This window comes from Lissotriton helveticus, chromosome 8 (assembly GCF_964261635.1).
Source record: "Lissotriton helveticus chromosome 8, aLisHel1.1, whole genome shotgun sequence".
Taxonomy (NCBI): domain Eukaryota; kingdom Metazoa; phylum Chordata; class Amphibia; order Caudata; family Salamandridae; genus Lissotriton; species Lissotriton helveticus.
In genome coordinates this window covers 1,580,295,815-1,580,316,035 of record NC_136069.1, presented here as the reverse complement: position 1 = coordinate 1,580,316,035, position 20,221 = coordinate 1,580,295,815, and the positions used below count along the sequence as shown (strand labels likewise).

Below are 20,221 nucleotides of genomic sequence, written 5' to 3'. Positions count from 1 at the left end.
CCACATTCTGTCCATCATTGTTGTGCTTGCAGTTATCACTCTAAGTGTACTGGGGATGCTCAGACGTGAGTCCCAGTTACTCCACACCACTGGAATCAAGCTAGCCGGGCTGAAGAGAGGTGTTACCTCGAAACCGGGCCGGTCCTCGGATGCTTGTTTCCGTTCTGGGAAAGACATGGCTTTTGTAGTTCGGACTGGACTGTTCCCATGGGGCACAGGGTCAGCGCTGATTTGCATATCGCCATTGTCTAACCCAGGGTGGTGTGGAGTGGAAAAACGATGGATTTGGGCCCAGATCTTTGGACTGGGGTGAATGTGTGACATTGATCCACATTCTGTCCATCATTGTTGTGTTTGCTGATTGAATAAAGGCTGTTCCCACTGGTTCTCCTGCTGTGGCCTCTTCACTCTCGGCGGCGGCTGATGGTGATGGATCGTGTATATATATATATATATATATATATATATTACCTACTGGCGGTCGCCAGTAGGTATATATAGTTAGGATTTTTTCTCTATGGGATTTTTGAATATTCTATGTCTAATAACTTTGGCGTTTGTGGACGGAATTGGCTGAAATTTTCAGGAAAATGGCACATTTTGTTTCTGAGCAGCCCCTGAAAATTTTGGGGGGGTTCGTCAAGGGGGGGCCGAGAAAAAAGGGGGGTCCCAAAACGTTTTTTTTCCCATGTTAATTTCCATAGGGCGGTTGGCCTCACTTTTAGCCCGAACGGCTGAATGGATTTGCACGAAACTTGGCAAAATTGTAGGGACTGGTAGCCCGATGTGCCTTTTGTAGGTCTCAATATATGTGCTCCAGTGGATTTTGAGAAATTAACGTTTAAAAAAAGATATATATCTGTAACAGCGGACCGGGCAGCGTCCCAGGACGCGTACTTTTCGCGCAACGGAGCTTTGTGAAGCGAAGCTGATTGGTTCTCCGGCGTCTGTCAACATTCCAAACAGTCCGTAGCGGCCGCCATCTTGTCTCTCGGTAGGATCGAGAGACAAGAGGAGGCCAAAGCGAAGGGGCAAATGACCATAAGGGGGAATAGTAGATCCTCGCTGACCCCCTACGTTTGATGTGGAGGTTTTAAAAGGGCCCCGCGGGGCAAAAAAAAATAAAATAATAATAATCGAACGGCTGAATGGATTTGCACGAAACTTGGCAAAATTGTAGGGACTGGTAGCCCGATGTGCCTTTGCTAGGTCTCAATATATGTGCTCCAGTGGATTTTGAGAAATTAACGTTCAAAAAAAGATATATATCTGTAACAGCGCTCCGCTTCGCGTACTTTTCGCGTTACGGAGGTTTGCGAAGCTGATTGGTTTTTCGGCGTCTGTAAACATTCCAAACAGTCCGTAGCGGCCGCCATCTTGTCTCTCGGTAGGATCGAGAGACAAGAGGAGGCCAAAGCGAAGGGGCAAATGACCATAAGGGGGCATAGTAGATCGTCCCTGACCCCCTAGGTTTGATGTGGAGGCTTTGAAAGGGTCTCGCAGGGCAAAAAAAAATATACCGTTTTTTTAGTTTTTTTGCGTGGAGTGCGCCCGGTTCGCGAACCGGGAAGCGTTCTGGGGAGCGTACTTTCTTGAAAATTAGTGAAAAAAGTTAGAGTAAAATAATAATTGTGAGTGATCAGATGTAGGGTAGCTCTGAGAAGAGCTTTTGGGTTTATGGTACATTTAGGTACTTATAAGTAGGTACCAATGCACAGTCTTAAATTCAGAGTGAAAACTCTGTTGCCCTCATCTGAGAAGTGAACTCCATCTCCTCTGTAGATATCTTGCATGTAGTAACGCAAGTTATTGTTGTACAGGGAGCCCATTCCATGGTCTCTCATGTAAGCTGAAACAGATTTGTTTACATGCTTCCTCGATTTCTCAATTTGTGGACAAAATTGGTTCGACCACCTCCATTTCTGTCTTTGGCATATATTTGAATATACCAAGGCAGTCTGAGGAAAAAGTGCCATCAATTGCTCAAAGGTGTCCTTTAAAAGCATTTCCAGACCTACCCCAGTCAAAGTGCCCGAATCATTACCTCCACAGTGCACAATTAACAGGTCAGGTTTTGGCAAATGCATAAAGGTTTTCACCAATGGTATCAATTGGTGACATTTTAATCCTCTGTGGCCAAACCACTTAATTTCCACATCTTGTAAATTGAGGTTAGGTAAATTCCTGTTTTCAGCGTACCTTTGAGCCCAATAGATGTAACTATGTCCAACAATCCAGACAGAAAACATGGTGAGAGAAGGTTCTGCTGCAGTCAGATGAAGTGTGGCAATGAAATGGCAGTTGAAAAAATGAGAGTGTAAAATGAAAAAAACTGAGGAGTTTCTGTGTTAATGAAGCAGTAAGAGTGATTGGTGGATTTTGATTGCTGAAAACAGAAAGTTAGTGTGCATGGATGAGTTCGTTGAAAGATGTATTTTGAGTGGCGAAGAAAAAATCATTAAATGAAAGAATGCTCTGGATATGCAGGTGCACTGAGAGTTCAGAGTTCAATTGCAACATTGTTGTGTGAGAGGTCTTGCAAGAGGTGGTTGCTATGCAGAAAAAGCAGAGAGGGGGCAGAGGGGGGAAGGGTTTTGCTTTGAAAAAAAGTGAGGGAAGAGTTTTGATTGGGTGACATGAGAGATATGTGTGAGGAATTACAGCATTTCTGTGCTTTTGATAGCTGCAGACTCTGGAGTGCATACCTTTTGCTCTGCTGAAGACAAATTGGTGTGTTTCTGAGACTGTTTTGAAACTCAAAGTATTTGCTAAGGTGAGAAAAGATTTCTTTAATTTAGATAGAAAATAGTGTGCTTTAAGGAGAAAATTATGAAGAAAGTTGTGTTTTTCAAATGTTGCTTTGTCTCAAGTGTTTCACAAATAGATTTTGTTTCTTTGAGAAATTGTAATTGGAGAAAATGTGAAGTATTAGTACTGACAGGGCTTTTATGTGCATAGGAGCTGTGGAGTGTTTTCAAATTATGACTTGTAAATCGTTTTTGAGAAAAAGCAATGGTTTTAATATTGATGAGAAGGACATGTTTAAAATAACGCCAGACAGTAGAGACTTAGCTTCCAACTTCTCCAACTGTATGCTCAGCATAGCGACATGGATGAACGCCAACTGCCTCCGTTTAAACGGAGATAAAACAGAGGTTCTGACAGTGGGGAAAGATACTTCTATCTGGTCACATGCATGGTGGCCTAGTGAGTTGGGTGAACTACCGGTGCCTGTAGAGAAGGTGAAGAATCTCGGAGTCATGCTTGACGCCGATCTCTCAGGGAGAGCCCAGGTAAACAAAGTGACAAACAAATGCTACAGCACCCTAAAAGTACTGCGCAAAGTTTTAGATCTTCTCCCGACAGAAGCGAGAAAAACCATAGTCCATGCTTTAATATCCCCCCATTTGGACTATAGTAATGTTCTCCTACTTGGCCTTAATCAAAAGAGTCTGCACCAGTTACAATGCATACAGAATTCTGCAGCACGACTGGTGCTCGGTCTCCCTCGGAGAGCTTCTACGAAAAATGCGCTTGCCAAGCTTCATTGGCTCCCTGTAAAAGAGAGAATTATATTCAAAACTCTCTGCTATGCGCATCGCATTGCCCAAAACAAAGGCCCTAGCTATCTAAGAAGCCTTATCACCATCTATAGGCCGATCAAAGATCTTAGATCAGCAGGCACGATGCTATTCAAAATACCCCGCATCACTAAAGCTAAAATGGGAGGAAAATCCTTCCGTTATCTGGCCACCAAGCTCTGGAATGCCTTGCCTGTCCAGTTGCGGATGGAGCCATCTGAAACTAGGTTCAGAGCTAGACTTAAAACTCATTTATTTCCCAAAAACTAATTCCGTTTGCCTGACTCTTGGTCCTCTTGAAGGTTAGCATTTGCAGTCAGCGCGGGGACACACAGTTTGTGTAGCCAGGCGCTCAATAAATGCTGATTATTATTATTATTATTATAATGGTGTCTGCTTCTTTATAAGGTAATTGAGAGTCTCTGATGTTATTTTTCCCATTTCAATGTAAGAAGTTTGTCTGTGGAGCAAATTGCTTGTAAATATGCTCCCACCTGTGCATGGCAAATTTAGATTTTGAATGTTTCCGTTACATAGGCATGTTAAAGGTGACTGAAACATGCTGCAAAGGCAATCAAAAAATGCTTTTATGTGTCTTAAGGACATTTTAAGTCATTTCCCCATGTGCAGTGTTTTCAAATTATGAGTTGAAAATCGTTTTTGAGGTAAAGGAATGTTTTCAAAATTTATGTGCGCCATACGACCCCAAATTTCTTTTTCAGGGGTGCAGCAGGGTGTTCTTGAGACACCCCTGCACCGTCGGAAAAATTCGTAATTTGCGATGAGGTAATTGCTAATCGCAAATTGCACCTTCATTCCTATGGGCCTCCTGCTGCATGGAAATGAATGGGTAATTTGTAATTAGCAAATAGGTCATCGCAAACTAGGAATGGTAAAGAATCGCTATTTATTCCTTAAAGTTCGCTATTTAGGAAATGCAAAAAACTTTGATGATACATATGGCGGTTTATCTCTAACAAGATAAGAAGCATAGGGATAGATTTATGATGACTGGCGCATCACCAGGGATGTGTTAGTCATTCTGTGCCGCTGTTCCGACACCCATGGTGTGCTGCATTTACAATGCGGCGCATCATGGGGCAAAAACAGCACAGATGCGTGACGTATTTGTGCCGTAAAGTTGGCGCATTGCTGGAGTTGAATCGCAAGTGTGATGAAGCTCCAGTAAGGTTGAGGGGTGCCCCTGTCGCAGGGTTTCTGTTCTGACACAGAACTGTGGACAGAGGATTGGAACCTCGGCGAATTAGGGTGTCCCAAAACTCACCTTAGTAATCAAAACCCCTTAGCAAGCTAGGTACAGTGTCACATTGGATATAACAAACTCTCAATGTTTAGACAATCCAGAATATGAACTTATAGTACCTCAGGATACGTGGAACTCATGAACAGTCGGTTGTTATATATTTCTTAGAAACGAGAACATGGAGTTAAGAAGAACACATGTGTATTTGAAATGTTTATTTACTAATGCCGTCTTCTCAGGCGTAGTATCTTAGATTATACAAGTACACATATTATCAGTAGCAAAATTACCAGCATAGTCAATAGTACATAAAAAGCGAATGGTGACAGTATGTTAACATGCTGTAAATGAATAAGAGTTAGCAACACTTATAAGCAGCCGCGGGCCGTGGAGGGAGTTACGGTGGGGCAGGGAGGCGGGGAGGGGCAGGGTGGAGAGGGCTCCACCCTGCCCCTCCCCCTCCCCGCATCCCTGCCCCACCGTAACTCCCTCCACGGCCCGCGGCTGCTTATATCTCACCCTCCCTAATACACATAATATATTATTTGCTAAGAAGGTCTCTTTGTGTTGGTTTAGGGCGTGCCGATACTTTAGTGTCTTAGATTTGAAGGAATCACATCAGCATAGAAAAGATAATCCATATGCCGTGCTTAATATCGCCAACGGCATTGTGCCATAATATTCTAGCATGCGATTGCGGAACAGTGTCAGCAGCTGCAGGGCGGGAGCTTGCACAGGAGGGACATCCATATTTAAAAATGTAAAAAAGCACAAGAGCGTCCGCTGGTAATGCAAGTAAAAATGGGAATCCACGAAGCAGAGTGGAAAAAATAGAATGTAAGAAAGCAGGGATGACTCCAAAGATTTTCTCAAATTAAGTCACGAGACCACTGGTAACAACTTTAAAAAAGTGCGCCAGGCCCTTTGTGGAGGACGCGTTAGAGATAGTCCGAACCATCTTGCTGAAATGGAAAGGCGAATCTGTATTTAAAAGGGTCTGCACCTCTGTACGGGTGTTCGCTGTGTGAAGCACGAAAGTTTCACGGGCCGAACTCAAGGCCACCTCTCTCTGAGACAAAATAGCTCTTATTCTTGCCATGCCGTTGAAATGTGCTCCCAAGGTTGGTATTTGTGGCCAGATTGAAAACTCCCTATGTTCATGTGTGGGAGGAAATAGAACATTTCTGCAGCAAATAACCCGTTCATTTACTGTTACGATAAAATGAATACTTTTAATTAACCCAGAACAATCTTCATTATTGAGCATCAAATAACTACCATTTTCCAAGAACTTGAACGTGGGGATGATAGCAGGAACTGGTGTGCCTTGCAACACGCAAGCCATATTTGGTCGGTGTTTGTTGCATGAACCGTGTAACTGTATGTGCCTACACATTAGTGAATGATCTGGCGTCTCAGTGCATTCCTCTCCATTCAGATAAAGTTCTTGATCATCTTTGAAAATCTGTATGTGTATGGAAGCGACCAGACTTCATGAAGAAAACCACTACCTAAAGGTTAATAACGACCTATTGGTATATATTTCATACAATTTGAAAACTTATATAAAGCAAAAGGCAGCGTTATTAAACCGTGGATAAGGCACGTTGCCAAAGCAGTCAACCTTTTGGATTTATACTGGAAATGTTAAAGGAAGAATTACGGAGTAGGGCCTGTAAATCTTTAATAGACAACGAGTAAAATTACTCCAACCATCATATTCCTCTAACTCCGGGATAGTAGGGGTGTTTAATTTTTTAGAAGTAGCCAATCCAAAGCATTTGGTCTGGGAAATTGTTTCATTCACAAACAACATATGTTTTGGGATGAGACATGCACGGTGGAAAGCCTCAGTGCCTTGTACCTGCCAGGTTCGTGAACCCCAAACTGATGTAGATCCTGGATATTTTTACTCTGTATTACGTTAGCATGGTCTCATTACTGGTTTAAACGCAATTTTTCCTTTTTTGTAACTTCTGCACACGACACTTAGTTGTTGCTTTAGCTTTCAGCCTACCTGCGTCAAGATCTATGCCTGCTTCAAGCAGGCGCAGGGTTTTGATGTAGCTTTGTCCTATCTGATTGTAAATGCGGCACACCGTGGGTGGCAGAGCAGCGGTGCACGTTAACTGGTGCATCCCTGGGGATGTGCTAGTTAATATAAATCTGCCCCTTTACATTTAATTATGTGCAGGGGACACAGAGTAGGTGAGGTTTATCCAAGGTTAAGAAGAGATGAGTCCTGTTCAGTGAAAAATTGGAGATAGGCTTCAGTATATTATATACTTAAGTAGTGTGTTAAGTTTTTGATGACTGTTATTAATTTACTGTTGGGTAATAGTGGTTAATAACATTTTTTATTATATTTTACCACAGATTCAACTGCAGATTATTTCAAGATTTTAGGATGCCTAGCAAAGAAAGAGTAAGAAAGGCTGCAAAACGTCAAAGACAGCAGGACCATGGAATAATGCAGCAGTCCTCTAACAAAAAGATTTGTCAAGTCACCAAGAAAGCACCGGGTAAGAGTCGAAAAACAGTCATAAGAAATATGTGTAGTAAAAAAAATATTACTACAGAAAATGTTTCAGTCCAGAAAAGGAGAAAGAATTCAAATGGTAAGGAAAGGCCAATGAGAAATGTTACTGCTAGAGTAAGAGATAACTCTATGCATGAAAGTAGAAGGAAACAACAGTTTAGGGATATTCGTAAACGAATGTTCCGCAACAGGATAATTGGGAATTTGTTAAAAAATATTAAGAAAGGTCAGCAGAAAGTGGTTTTTTATAAGAGAAAAAAAATAGTTGAGAAAGTTATTGATCAGGCATTTGAAATTAAACGTAAGTTATTTATTTTGACAATCAATAGAATTAGGAAGCTAAACAAGGTAATTTATGATTTCAAAAGAAATAGTAGATGGAAGAGAATAGTTAATCGTAGTAATTTTTGTGAAGTTTTTTCTGGAGAATGGATGCATAGTTCAAGCTCTGAGGCATTTTTTAATGAGGAGAGTTATTTCCAGGATAATGATTTGGTGCATGCAGTTGACACCAGTGGTCGAGCTTATGAAGTGAAAGATGGTTGTCCAGTTGAAAAAGAAAAACTTGTGAGAACAGAGATAGAAGAGGTGTTAGGTAATGAGGTTTTAGGGAGACGTCCTAAGGGTCCTGTGTACACCTGGAAGTGTAGTAGTATTTGCAGTGTACGACAGGATTCCATCAATTTGCTTTGTGATTTTATACGGTCATTTAGTAAGAAAAGTTTGAAGCAGAAAATGAAGTTGTTGCAAGAATTAGATCCTTGCAGAGTGAGAGAAGTGATAGGTTTGCATGGTCATTCACTGGCTTGTCTTTCCAGGAGAGTATGCCAGAGTGTTTTTCATCATTTCAGGATGCTAGCAGTGCATCATAATAAAGTGAGGAAATTAGTTAGAATGTTGTATTATGCTAAGAGTCCAGCAATTATGCTTAAACAATTATGCGCTGCTCTTTTGCATGGTTCTGAAATAGATGTGAAGAATATATGTGAAGAAATTGAGTTTTGTTACTTTGGAAGTAAAGAGGAGAATGTTGAAATTGACCAAGAAGAAGAGAGTAATGTGGAAGATAGTGTACAGGTTTCCAGTACAGATAATTTCCAGAGGGAAATTGCGACGTTTGAGGTGAAATCAAGTGAGAGGCCAAATTTCACTTGTGTGTGTTGTCGACGCACTTATTATAAGAATCAGACTAAGTTAGTGGATTTATATGGAAAAAGTGAAAGGGAAAATAATAGTGAATGGAAGGATTTTACAACATACTTGATGGTAGAAAATTGTTTTGATTTGGGATTGGATCAACGTGTGTGAACTTATTGTTGTAACAAATTAAATCAAAACCAGATGCCTGCTAGAGCAGTTCATAATAATCTGGAATTGGTTGAGATTCCTTCTGAATTAAAGGATTTAAATACTTATGAATCTATTTTGATTCAAAGTATCCATCCCTTTCAGGCTATTGTAAGAATGGAGCCAAAGACAGGGAAATTGCCTCCATCAGATTTACAGAGAGGATTAAAGGGAAGAGTTGTTTATTTGCCTCTAGATTTGAAGAAAAACATTAACACAATTGGAGTAGAAAAAGTGGAAGAGGAACCTCTTGTTATCTTAGTTAATGGGGTTCCGACAAAGAATAAGAAAATATGGCAAGATTTAGTAGATGTTAGGAAAGTCAAAAGGGCAACATTGTATTTGAAAAAATATAATAAATACTATAAAAATGTATATGTTGCAGAAGAGGAAGTAAGTGAGGAAGAGGATAGCGATTTGTGTGCTGGTCAAATTGAGAAAGTAGAACCCTGTACTAGTGAAGAAATATATGAACATTATAGTGTTCATCCTTTGCATTCCAAGGAAGTCATGGGGAATGCTATTGAGTTGTTTCAAATGAAACAAGCGAAAGGGAGTCCCATTAGTGTTTGGGAGGAAAGTTTGGAAGCTCGGTGTTTCCCACAGCTTTTTCCAACAGGTCAGGGAGGAAGATATGATGAGCGACCTCATCAAATTCCTGCTTCTGAATACCGGACTTTGCGATTGTATGCAGGAGATCCTAGGTTTCGACAATGCATTCCTTATTTGTTTCATCTCCTGTTTGAAAGCGATCTGTCTGGACTGTCATATGCAGTGAACCACATCTTGAAAAGTGGTATACACATGCAAAACATCTCGGCAAGTGACTTTATGGATAAAGTCAATGTCCAAGACAGTATTTTGGATTCTCACCTGATTAATCTCATGGCGTGTCAGCGTGGTACTAATGAGTACTGGTACCGTCGTCATGGTGATTTAAAATGTATGCTGAGGAACTTAGGAACTCCCACATGGTTCCTCACTTTGAGCTGTGCTGAGTATGGCTGGGAAGACTTACTTGAATTTCTACGAGAGGCAAATGCAAAAGTAGAAAACATCGAATTCAAGACACCCGGAGAACTGTGCTCTTTGGATCCAGTCAATGTATGTAGGTACTTCAATCATAGATTTGAAGGTATGATGTCTTTCATCATGAATAAGAAGAATCCACCTCTTGGAGAGGTGTTGGATTTCTTCTGGCGGAAGGAGTACCAAGCAAGAGGTGCTCCTCATATACATATGTTGCTGTGGATCAAGGATGCACCTAAATTTGGAACGGATGCAGACGACTCAGTGATGAGTTTCATAGAACAGTATTCTACGTGTGCTGTTCCAAACGCAAAGGAGAAAAAAAGCCTAAGAGAAAAAGTTCTACGTTTCCAAAGCCATCGATGTGGAAAGTACTGTCGTCGTAAATTCCGGAACAAAGACAAGTTCTACACCAAATGTCGTTTCGGCTTTCCACGATCGGTGATTTCTAAAGGAAGAGTGAACAGTTTGATGTCTTCGCTGCGACATAATGTGATGAAGAAATCACCTAAAAACACATACAATTTGAAGAGGAACGAAGAGTCTAAGTACATCAACGACTACAACCCGGTGATTTTGTCCATGTGGAATGCTAACATGGATATACAGTTTGTGGCTGATAACTGTATGGCTGTGGCTCGGTATGTGACATCTTACATCACCAAAAAAGAGAAGACAGAATTGAAGGATATGTGGGAGGACATTTCCCATGAAAAGAGCCTCAGCAAGAAGTTGTACAGTTTCAGTCTGAAGATGTTGTCGCATCGAGAAATCGGAGCTTACGAATGTTCTGACCGGTTGTCTTCAGCAAGTCTCTATGCCAAGTCCAGGAGTATCGTTTGGGCGAGTGTTGGTCTTGCTGCAACGCGTAATCGAGTTCTGAAGCCTGTGCGGGAAATTGAGTATTTGGCGGAAAAGGAGCCAAACAGTACCGACATTTTGAAGAGCAACATGTTGGATACATATTATCCAAATCGAAGCAGTCACCTCGAGAATGTTTGTCTGTATGAGGTTCTGCAAAATTACATATTCAAGAGGAACATCAAAGAAGATACTGAGAAAGGAGTGTATGCTGTAATAGGAAGTGAGGGATGTCTGGTCAAGCAAAGAAAATGCCACTTGATAAACCATCGAAAATTGAGTGGCGAATCTCCTGCAAAAAAGGAGTTTTTCTATTTAGCACTTTTGCAACTTTTTAAGCCTTGGCGTGCAGAAGAGGAACTGCTTGGAGATTTCCTTTGTTACGAAGACTCATTCAATGCTGCCAAGGAGACCATAGAATGTCCTGCTTTTCCCAAATATGTAGAAATGTTGAATGTGGAAATTGAGCAGGAAGCAACGATTGCAGCCGAGATTGCCAGAGACAGTTCTCAGGACAGTCAGAGTTCTGCTTCATTGAGTCAGGATCCACTAGGAGGACCTCTTATCGAAAATGAAGCTGCCACTGCTATGAATGAAGTGGAAAGAGCCATGGCCCATGCTCAGGAGGATGCGGTTAACTTAGAAGAGTTGGAAAGACAACTCAACGTTGAGCAGAGGAAAATATATGACAAACTTACCATGCAAATTGATCATGGATTAAGTCATGACAAGAAAGAGTGCTCATGTACGTCGTTGAAGCCTGTCCGACTGTACGTGAGTGGAGAAGCGGGAACTGGAAAAAGTTTCCTTATTAAAGCAATTTCATGTTATTTGCAGGAAAGGACAGAGTCATCGCTGTCTTGTGTTGTCACCGCTCCAACTGGACTGGCAGCACATAACATTAAAGGGATTACTTTACATCGTTTACTGATGCTGCCAGTGGAGCATGACAACAAATTAGAATATCACAAGCTATCTGGAGATGCTTGTTTTGAAGTTTCAAGAGTCTTGAGGAAAATGAAACTTCTTATCATTGACGAAGTAAGCATGGTTTCCAATGTCATGCTTGCCTTTGTGCATTTGAGAATGCAAGAAGTTCTCAAAACAGAGTATGATGTGTTATTTGGTGGCAAACACATCATTGTTTTCGGAGATCTTCTGCAGCTGACACCAGTGAAAGGGCAACCTGTGTTCAAAATGCTCACGCATGAAGATACCAGGAAGTGCTTAGGGAGTATTGGCAACGTCAATATATGGTTAAACTTCAATTATGCTGAACTGCATGAAAATATGCGTCAGGCAAAGGATGAAGTTTACAAGACTATTCTACAAGATGTTAGAATTGGAAAAGTGACCGAGCATGGGAAAGAAGCTTTACATGCACGATTACTGACAAATTTATATCCAGACAAAGATGTTGTGCCTGAGAATATTTTTCAGAAAGTTACTGAGAAAAAATCTGGAATATGTTTGATGCCAACTCTTGCAGAATGTGCCAAATTCAACAACAAAATGTTGCATTTAGAAAAGCAAGAGATTGTGAAATTGGAAGCTATTGACAGAGTAGAGCATATGGGATCAACAATTATTTTGTCTGAGAATCTGAAAACAAAATTGGATTCATTAGAGAAGAGTATATCTAAAACTGCGGGTTTTGAGAAGACTCTGAATGTGTGCTTGAACTGCCGTATAATTTTAAGAAGGAATTTACATGTTGAAAGAGGTCTGGTAAATGGATCAATGGGTATAGTTGTTGATTTTGTGAAATACAGAAATAGAGATGGAATTGAATTTTTAAAAATTAAATTTGATGGCATTGAGGAAGTACAGCTAATTGCTCGTTGTTCTGCTAGATTTTTGCTTGTAAAAGACTTATATGTTCGTCGTAAGCAGTTTCCTGTTTGCTTGGCATATGCGGTGACAATCCATAAATCGCAAGGTTTAAGTGTAGACTGTGCATTGGTGAATATTGGCAGTTCTGTGTTCAAGGAGGGTATGGCATATGTGGCATTGTCACGAGTTAGGACTTTATCGGGATTGTACTTGATTGAGTGTGATGTCACAAACATTTGTGCGGATCTAGATTGTGTTAAGGAATACAATAGGTTGAGAAGAGAGTATGCGCCACATTTGCCTCAGTATCCTTTGTTTGAGAAACGTGTGGTAGGCCGGAAACGAAGAAATGTGACCAATACTGGGGAGGTTGTAGCAAAAAGACGAAAAGTCGATGAACCTGAAATTATAAGCAGAAACAAAAAGGATTCTGTTGAAGATGTTGTTGGTTTTCAATTTGAAAACAGTTCTGGTGTCAACTGCTATGCTAATGTAGTGGTTAATGTTTTGTTTTCTCTACAAAATGTAAAAGAAGAGATTGTGGTCAATTCTGATCAAAGATTTTGCAGTTTGTTAAATTCTGTGTTAGAGAAATGTAGCACTGATAGAACAAACATAGAAAGTGTGTCGAATTCGAAATCTGTTAGACAGATGTTCAGGCCAAACACAATTCTCTCAAAATAGTCAGCAAGATTGTCAGGAGTTTTTAATGTATATGCTTGATGTATTGCATGCTGAAGGTGTAGATGTAGATCACCTGTTTGGGCTTTCTTATCAATGGCAGCATGACTGCGAGAACTGTAGGGTATCAAGTAGTACTAGTGTAGACTCAGAAAGATTTATATATTTAACTTTGCCAGACAGTAAATCAGTCTCTTTTAATAAGCTAGTAAAAGCAGCTGATCACAATATGGAGTGTAGGCAATGTAAATCTGAAATGATGTCCACATTATTTATACGAACATATGGCCAGTATGTCATTTTAATGTTCCAACGATGTAGGCCTGATGGAACAAAATTGACAACTTTAATTAAAAATTTTGTGGCTTCACAGTTGTCAATATCAGGAAGGACTTTTGTAACTGTAGCAATTATATATCATGATGGTCCTTCAATAACATCAGGACATTATACAGCTTATTTAAAGTGTAGAAATGGCTGGTCATTCTGCAATGATTCTGTTTTAATTTTCAAAAAAAAATTGCCATATGACCTTAAAAACTCTTACCTGGTGTTTTTAAAACCAACATTTTAGGGAAAGAATCTCGGGATGTGCTCTGAGGAATTTCAAGAAGTTCTCATGGCTCCTACACTATTTGGCCTTGAGGATAAGTGTAGTACAGAGACATAACTTTTTACCATAACACTGGACGTTATTGAGAAATACGTGCACTTTGAATGAGTTCAGAAAAACTATTTCTTTTTATAAGCTAATTGAAGCAGCCAATAAAAACATGGAGTAGAGGGAATGTAAGTCTGCAATGCTGTCTACTGTTTTACATTGCTTTGTGATTAAAAGTGATGTAGAGAATTAAATAATTGTACTAGTCATAAAGGTAGTGTAAGTCTGCTTCATAGTAAGCAGTATCAGTGTGATAGGAAATGTAGAACATGATTGAGCAAGAAGGGGAAGATATTACTAGTCCAGGATTGTGTAAATGATCTTCAACATTTTAATTCTGAAAGTTGCGGAAATGCGAAAAGACGGGATTGGCTAACAAGAAATCCAAGAGTTATACATGGCTCTGACAAGATTTGGCCTTGTGGATACTTGTGGTAGAGAGCAAGAAGTCATTTATTGTATGTAACATGTTTTTGAAAACGATGGAGGTTTTCTTTCAGAAAGTGGCGGGTTGAAAGTAATAACAGCACAACAGAGTGTAAGCTGTTCATAGGACATCCTTGGCCGTCATGGAAAGTAAGTTAACTTTAAGGAGTTCTGAATTCTGATTTGTAATGTTGTATGGGTTTTTTAAACACAATCATTTTGATTGTGTTTTTTTTTCCCCGCTGTTATATGATGAATACCTTCAAGTCACTGTTTTAGTGAAATTTGATACATTCTGAGAACAGCAAAAATAAACCATTTAACATGTATAATTAATTCTGTTCTGTTTGCATTTATGATGTACATGTAGAACTGTGTAGGAGGCATGGAGAAGGTGAGGCTTCTGTAAGTGTCAAAGTTGTTGCATACAGTGCTCATATTCTACGTAGTCTTTTATATTTCATTACTTTCACTGTTTCTGACTGATCTAAAAAAATTTTTTTTAAAAAGAACAGTAAGTATAAGGGAAGGAAACAGACAGTTATGTTAAAAGAAACACAGCTATAGGGAATAAACTAGGGATACTGTTACCCGCAATCCTCTGCTGATGATGTCACTGAGCATGTCATGAATGATGTAATATGTGACATCATCAGCAGTGGATTACGGGTAATAGTATCTCTAGTTTACTCCCCTATAGCTGTCTTTCTTTTAACATAACTGTCTGTTTCCTTCCCTTATACTTACTGTTCTTTTTAAAAAAAAAAAATTTTGTGTTCGCTTCCGGTTCGCGTACCGGGGAGCGAACTGGGAAGCGAACTAAGAGAAATAGAGGTTGGCACAGTTGCAAATATTGTACCAATTTTTTAATAACGGGGAGGTAGTTCTGAAAAGAACTTTTTTTTAAATTGTTTTTGTTGTTTTATATTTTTTTTATTATTTTTCTGAACATTTTTTTACTTTTTTTGAATTTTTCTGAACAGTTTTATATTTTTTTTGTTTTTTTTTCGGAGGGGGCAACGAAAACGATTCATTGTAAAGGGCTCAACAGGAGCAAGAAAACAAAAAAAAAGAATTTATTGTTTGGGGAGTTTCGGACAAACATGAGCATGATTGTCAATAGCTCTGTTGATCAGAGTGATGCTACTTTCTCCGTAGCAAATGAATCCACTGCAATGTACGCAGACTTGTTTTACTTCACGAAATCTCGTTTGTATATTTGGCACCATCTCCCTGCCCTCTGGTCCCGTTACTTCCGGTACAACAGATCTTCTGGCCATAATAGGGAGATTATCTAGGTCGTCCTGTTCCTCTTCTTCCTCTTCTTGCTGAATTATAACTTTAGCAGGTGGTCCACTCTTCCTTGGATGTGGTGGAGGTGGTGGGGAAGCACCAGCTGAAGCTAGTAAAGAAGCCATTGCTCACTGGTAACAAAGGGTCTTTCTCTCACAATGATGAAAGTCAGAGTGAGGAAAGAAGGAGGGATTTTCACCATTTGGGAAAAAAAATAGTTCTCAACCAATGAAAAGTGTTCATTTTAGATCATATGACCTAGTCTTACATCATTAGGAAACCGAAAGTGAAATGAACCAATGAAAAGTGTTATTACCAAGTCACATGACCTGCTGTGTTTACGTTACGCGCTTTGCAGGGCCTCCCGGTTTGCTTCCAGAAACCTGTGCTTTGCGACTCGGTAAGCGTACGAGTTCGCTAACGTAGCACGTCATATGACGTATCACGCGACAACGCGAAACGTCATGCGGACGGGAGGCGTCACGATGTTGTTTTCTAACGCGGCAGTTGCGGTAAAGAAACGTTTACCGGCTCGCGGTCTATTTCGCGGCATCAAGGTCAGCTAACGGGAAGCTTCCCGATTCGCGAAGCGGGAACGAAGAAAAACAAATATTTTAAAAAAAAGTTATTAATAAACATATAAAATATATTTTTGGATTTAAAGAAGAATACATTTTACAGCTACAGATATTAGCTGTTAAAAAACCAATGAAATTCACTGAAAAAACCATAGGTTATAGACCATATATAGTTAGGAATTAGCATTTACAAAACCTTGAAAATTCACTGAAAAAACCATAGGTTATAGACCATATATAGTTAGGAATTAGCATTTACAAAACCTTATTTTACTCACACAAAACCATTGAAATTCCATATATAGTTAGTTGCACTAACTATATATCGCGCACCCGCAATCCACTGCTGATGATGTCACATATTACATCATTCATGACATGGTCAGTGACATCACTGATGACATCACTGATGACATCTCAAATGACATCACTGATGACATCACTGATGACATCTCATTTGACATTACTGATCACATCACTGATGACATCATTCATGTGATGATACGATGAACCTCTTCAGACTCTAATATAACCTTAGATACACTCACAGACTGTCACTCATCCATGGAGTTACTCACACACCTAGTCAGTCTTGCAAAGAATCAATCACACCTCCATTTCCTCAACTATATAGTTATACACACCTTACTTATTGGAACATATAATAACACATATTTACTCTGTTATACAATCCCTGATACAAGTTCACAATAATCCATACAGCCACTCACACATTCACTGGCTCTGCACAGTTATTTATATATGTCAACTAACACATGTACTGTGTTTTACATGTGTACTTACTTTGACATGTAGCACTGAGATATCCATTCACTCACCAATACACTCATGCACACAGTCAACCGCCCATACAGCTGTTTCCACATGCACTTTTGAACCTATACATCTAGTGAATCAACTGCTCACACATCTATGCACAGAGTCATACACCTCCCAGACACCCACACACACACTCAGTCTCCCATACAAATACTTGGGCAACTAATCAATAACCCATATAGTTAGTCATATAGCTAATGATCAACACATGCATCAGATTACAAAACAACAGACACAATGATGCACAATTTAAAACAGTTTAGTCACTAACCCATGCACTCAGTGAGACACATTTAATCAGTCACTTATACAGTCAGTCATGCACCTACTAAATCCTTCATCCAGACACTTATACATCCACTCATTCTTCAATATGTAAGACATATTTTAACTTTACAGAAACATACAGTCACTGGATGTTGTCATCAGTGATGTCATCAGTGATGTCATTTGAGATGTCATCAGTGATGTCATCAGTGATGTCACTGACCATGTCATGAATGATGTAATATGTGACATCATCAGCAGTGGATTGCGGGTGCGCGATATATAGTTAGTGCAACTAACTATATATGGAATTTCAATGGTTTTGTGTGAGTAAAATAAGGTTTTGTAAATGCTAATTCCTAACTATATATGGTCTATAACCTATGGTTTTTTCAGTGAATATATATATATATATATATAGATATATATATATATATATATAGATATATGACTGTATAAGTGATTGATTAAACGTGTCTTACTAAATGCCTGAGTTGGTGACTGTGTGAATGTCTGTATCAGTCTGTCAGTTGGTGTGTAATCGGCTGCATGGGTTAGTGAGTAGCTAAATGAATGTCTATATGGGTTATTGATTGGTTGTCTGAGTATCTGTATGGGTGTCTGAGTGTCTGCATTTGTGTGACTTTGTGCAAAGATGTGTTAGTACGTGATTCACTGGGTGTATGGGTTCATGGGAGCATCTGTGAAGGGCTCTATGGGTGGGTGAGTTCAATACTGATTACAATGTGACTATCAATGCTTCCGACCACCGCATTAGAATGGACAAAAGTAAAACTGGACGGGCATTCCAACAGGCAATCAGTCGGAGGCCTCACCGTTTCAAACTTACCAGAGGTCCAGGCTTGGGGGCCTGGCCTTCTCAGTCAAGGCAGCCCAGATGTGGAACAAGCTCCCTCATTCACTAAGGCTGCAATGGAGAAGTTGCAATTATCAAAGACCATTAAGACTTGACTTTTCCCAAAATAACCTGGCCATGGCTGGATGCTGTGTTTGTGCATTTTCAAAAAGTCAGTTCTCCCTGTCCGCTCGCACCAGAATACCAGTTTTGGTGACAGTCATGCTTTATAAATGTTATAAATAAATACGCAGTGGTAAATGATAGGGGGGGCAGTGGTGCCACTAGGGAAGGTTGGCTACAGCATAGTGGAAGCAGACCACAGCCTCTGTATAAAAACTTTGAGCAACGCTCATTGTTTGTACAAAATAGGCACTGGTACAACACCTTTATATGATGGAGATTCCACAGGTAATTGTGACCGTCCTGCACATAAGCATAAGAATGAATGAGATCATCCAAGACTGTATTAGGTGCCAATTTCATCTTGTTTTTAAGTAACAATGTTTTTCCTTCGTACTTTGCAATTGTGCAAGCTTGATCTTGTAGTGTAGATCCTATATTCCCAATAGGCTCTGCGCATTGGAATAATATATTCAGCAGTGTAGACGTAGGACTGAGGTCGACTAGGTCTCTACTGACTATATTAGACTTAAGTTTTTGCCAGCTAGCTCAGAGGTCACTAGAAACTTTCTCGAATAAACGAGGAGGAGTATAACCTCCCTGGATAGACAAGAAGGGATTAGCTTCTGACAACCATATAACATGACAACTTTGCTCCCTCAGAATCAGAGTGTATCTCTAGAGTCGTGTGAAAACAATAGACAGCTATTTCACTCAGTCAAGTGTGCATACTTAGTTTCACCAGAGTGCAGAGAAATAGAGAGATGGGCGTTTTCAATAAAAGGTGTTATTTATTGGGCAGTCTTCTTTCTCATGCAAGAGAAATGAATTGCCACAATTGCAATACTCATAGTAAAGTAAAGTGCGTACAGTAAAAGGAGTATTATAAAATAATACTGTAAAAGCATTGATATGGTTTCTTAGCCATATGATACTTTAAAATAGATAAAATATATACATACATATATACATTGACTAACGTACTCAACTGGTGCTTCTAAATACGCCTACCCTGTGTACCTGACCTAAGCCTAATACGTGGGAGGGAGTAAGTAAGTAGCAGTTTAAGTTAAATTGGTTTTGCCAAGAATCTGACTCAAGAATTCTCTTTAAGGTTTTAGTCAGCTCCGTACCTGGGTAATAGAAAGCAGGAGGTCTTGTATCTCTCTCTGAGGACTCGATATCCCAGTAACCCGTGAAGGTATCTGGAAACACCGGAGCTGGATTTCTCGGCAGGAGAAAAGACAGCGTCTCTCTCAGTGCGTCAAAAGGGAGGGGCAGCGTCCGTGGGCTCTCGCATCAGCTGGGCTCTTGGGCAAGTAGATAGCTGCTCTGCTCCAAAACCACCACCGTGTGTTTGCTTAAGGCAACGTTGGTATATTTATACCTGAAAGGTGCCGGGTTTGACGTAAGGTTGGACATAAGACGTCAATAAAGATGTCACTAAGAACTGGCCATTCTTACAGTGCTTCACAGGAGTTCTAGGACGAAATCAAAACAAAAGCAATGGGGATTTCCCAGGTTGCTGGAGGTTTGGTTTGTTTAGAGAACTCGTTGTGCTTTCTAGGAGTCCGGGGAAGTAGCCTTGCTTAATGTGACTGCATGGGCTACGACTAAATATGGATATGATTCTTATGCCTTTATAGGGATATTATTTATTATAACCGTACAAGGGCACAATATAGAAATATCGATTTAGGTTCCTAGATAAAATCACAATAATCTATCATGATTGATGTATGGTTAAACCTTGAATGTTTTTAGAGAGTGATCTGTAATTTTTCTTTTTTTTTATTAACCAATGATTTCCTTTTTGTTGAATATTGACATTCAATATGTTCCACTGCATTTGGAGTAGTGATGAAGTTTTCATGAAATATGGCTTTTGAATTATGCTGTATAGGTCTGTAGGTTTCTCCTTCTATGATATAAATATATTGTACAAATAATGTCTTTTTCTGCTGCATTAGCTGAAGATACCCATTTTTTAGGCCATAACTAGTATTGTACAAGCATGCATGACACCATCTCCCTACCTGAGA

The 20,221-nt window shown here is 39.8% G+C and overlaps 1 protein-coding gene across 1 annotated transcript in view; it reads left to right on the top strand.

The window, feature by feature from the left end:
* The window catches only part of LOC144773949 (solute carrier organic anion transporter family member 2B1-like), a 560,363-nt gene that overhangs the window by 485,772 nt on the left and 54,370 nt on the right, over positions 1 to 20,221 (top strand). The gene's annotated exons all lie outside the window — the stretch shown is intronic.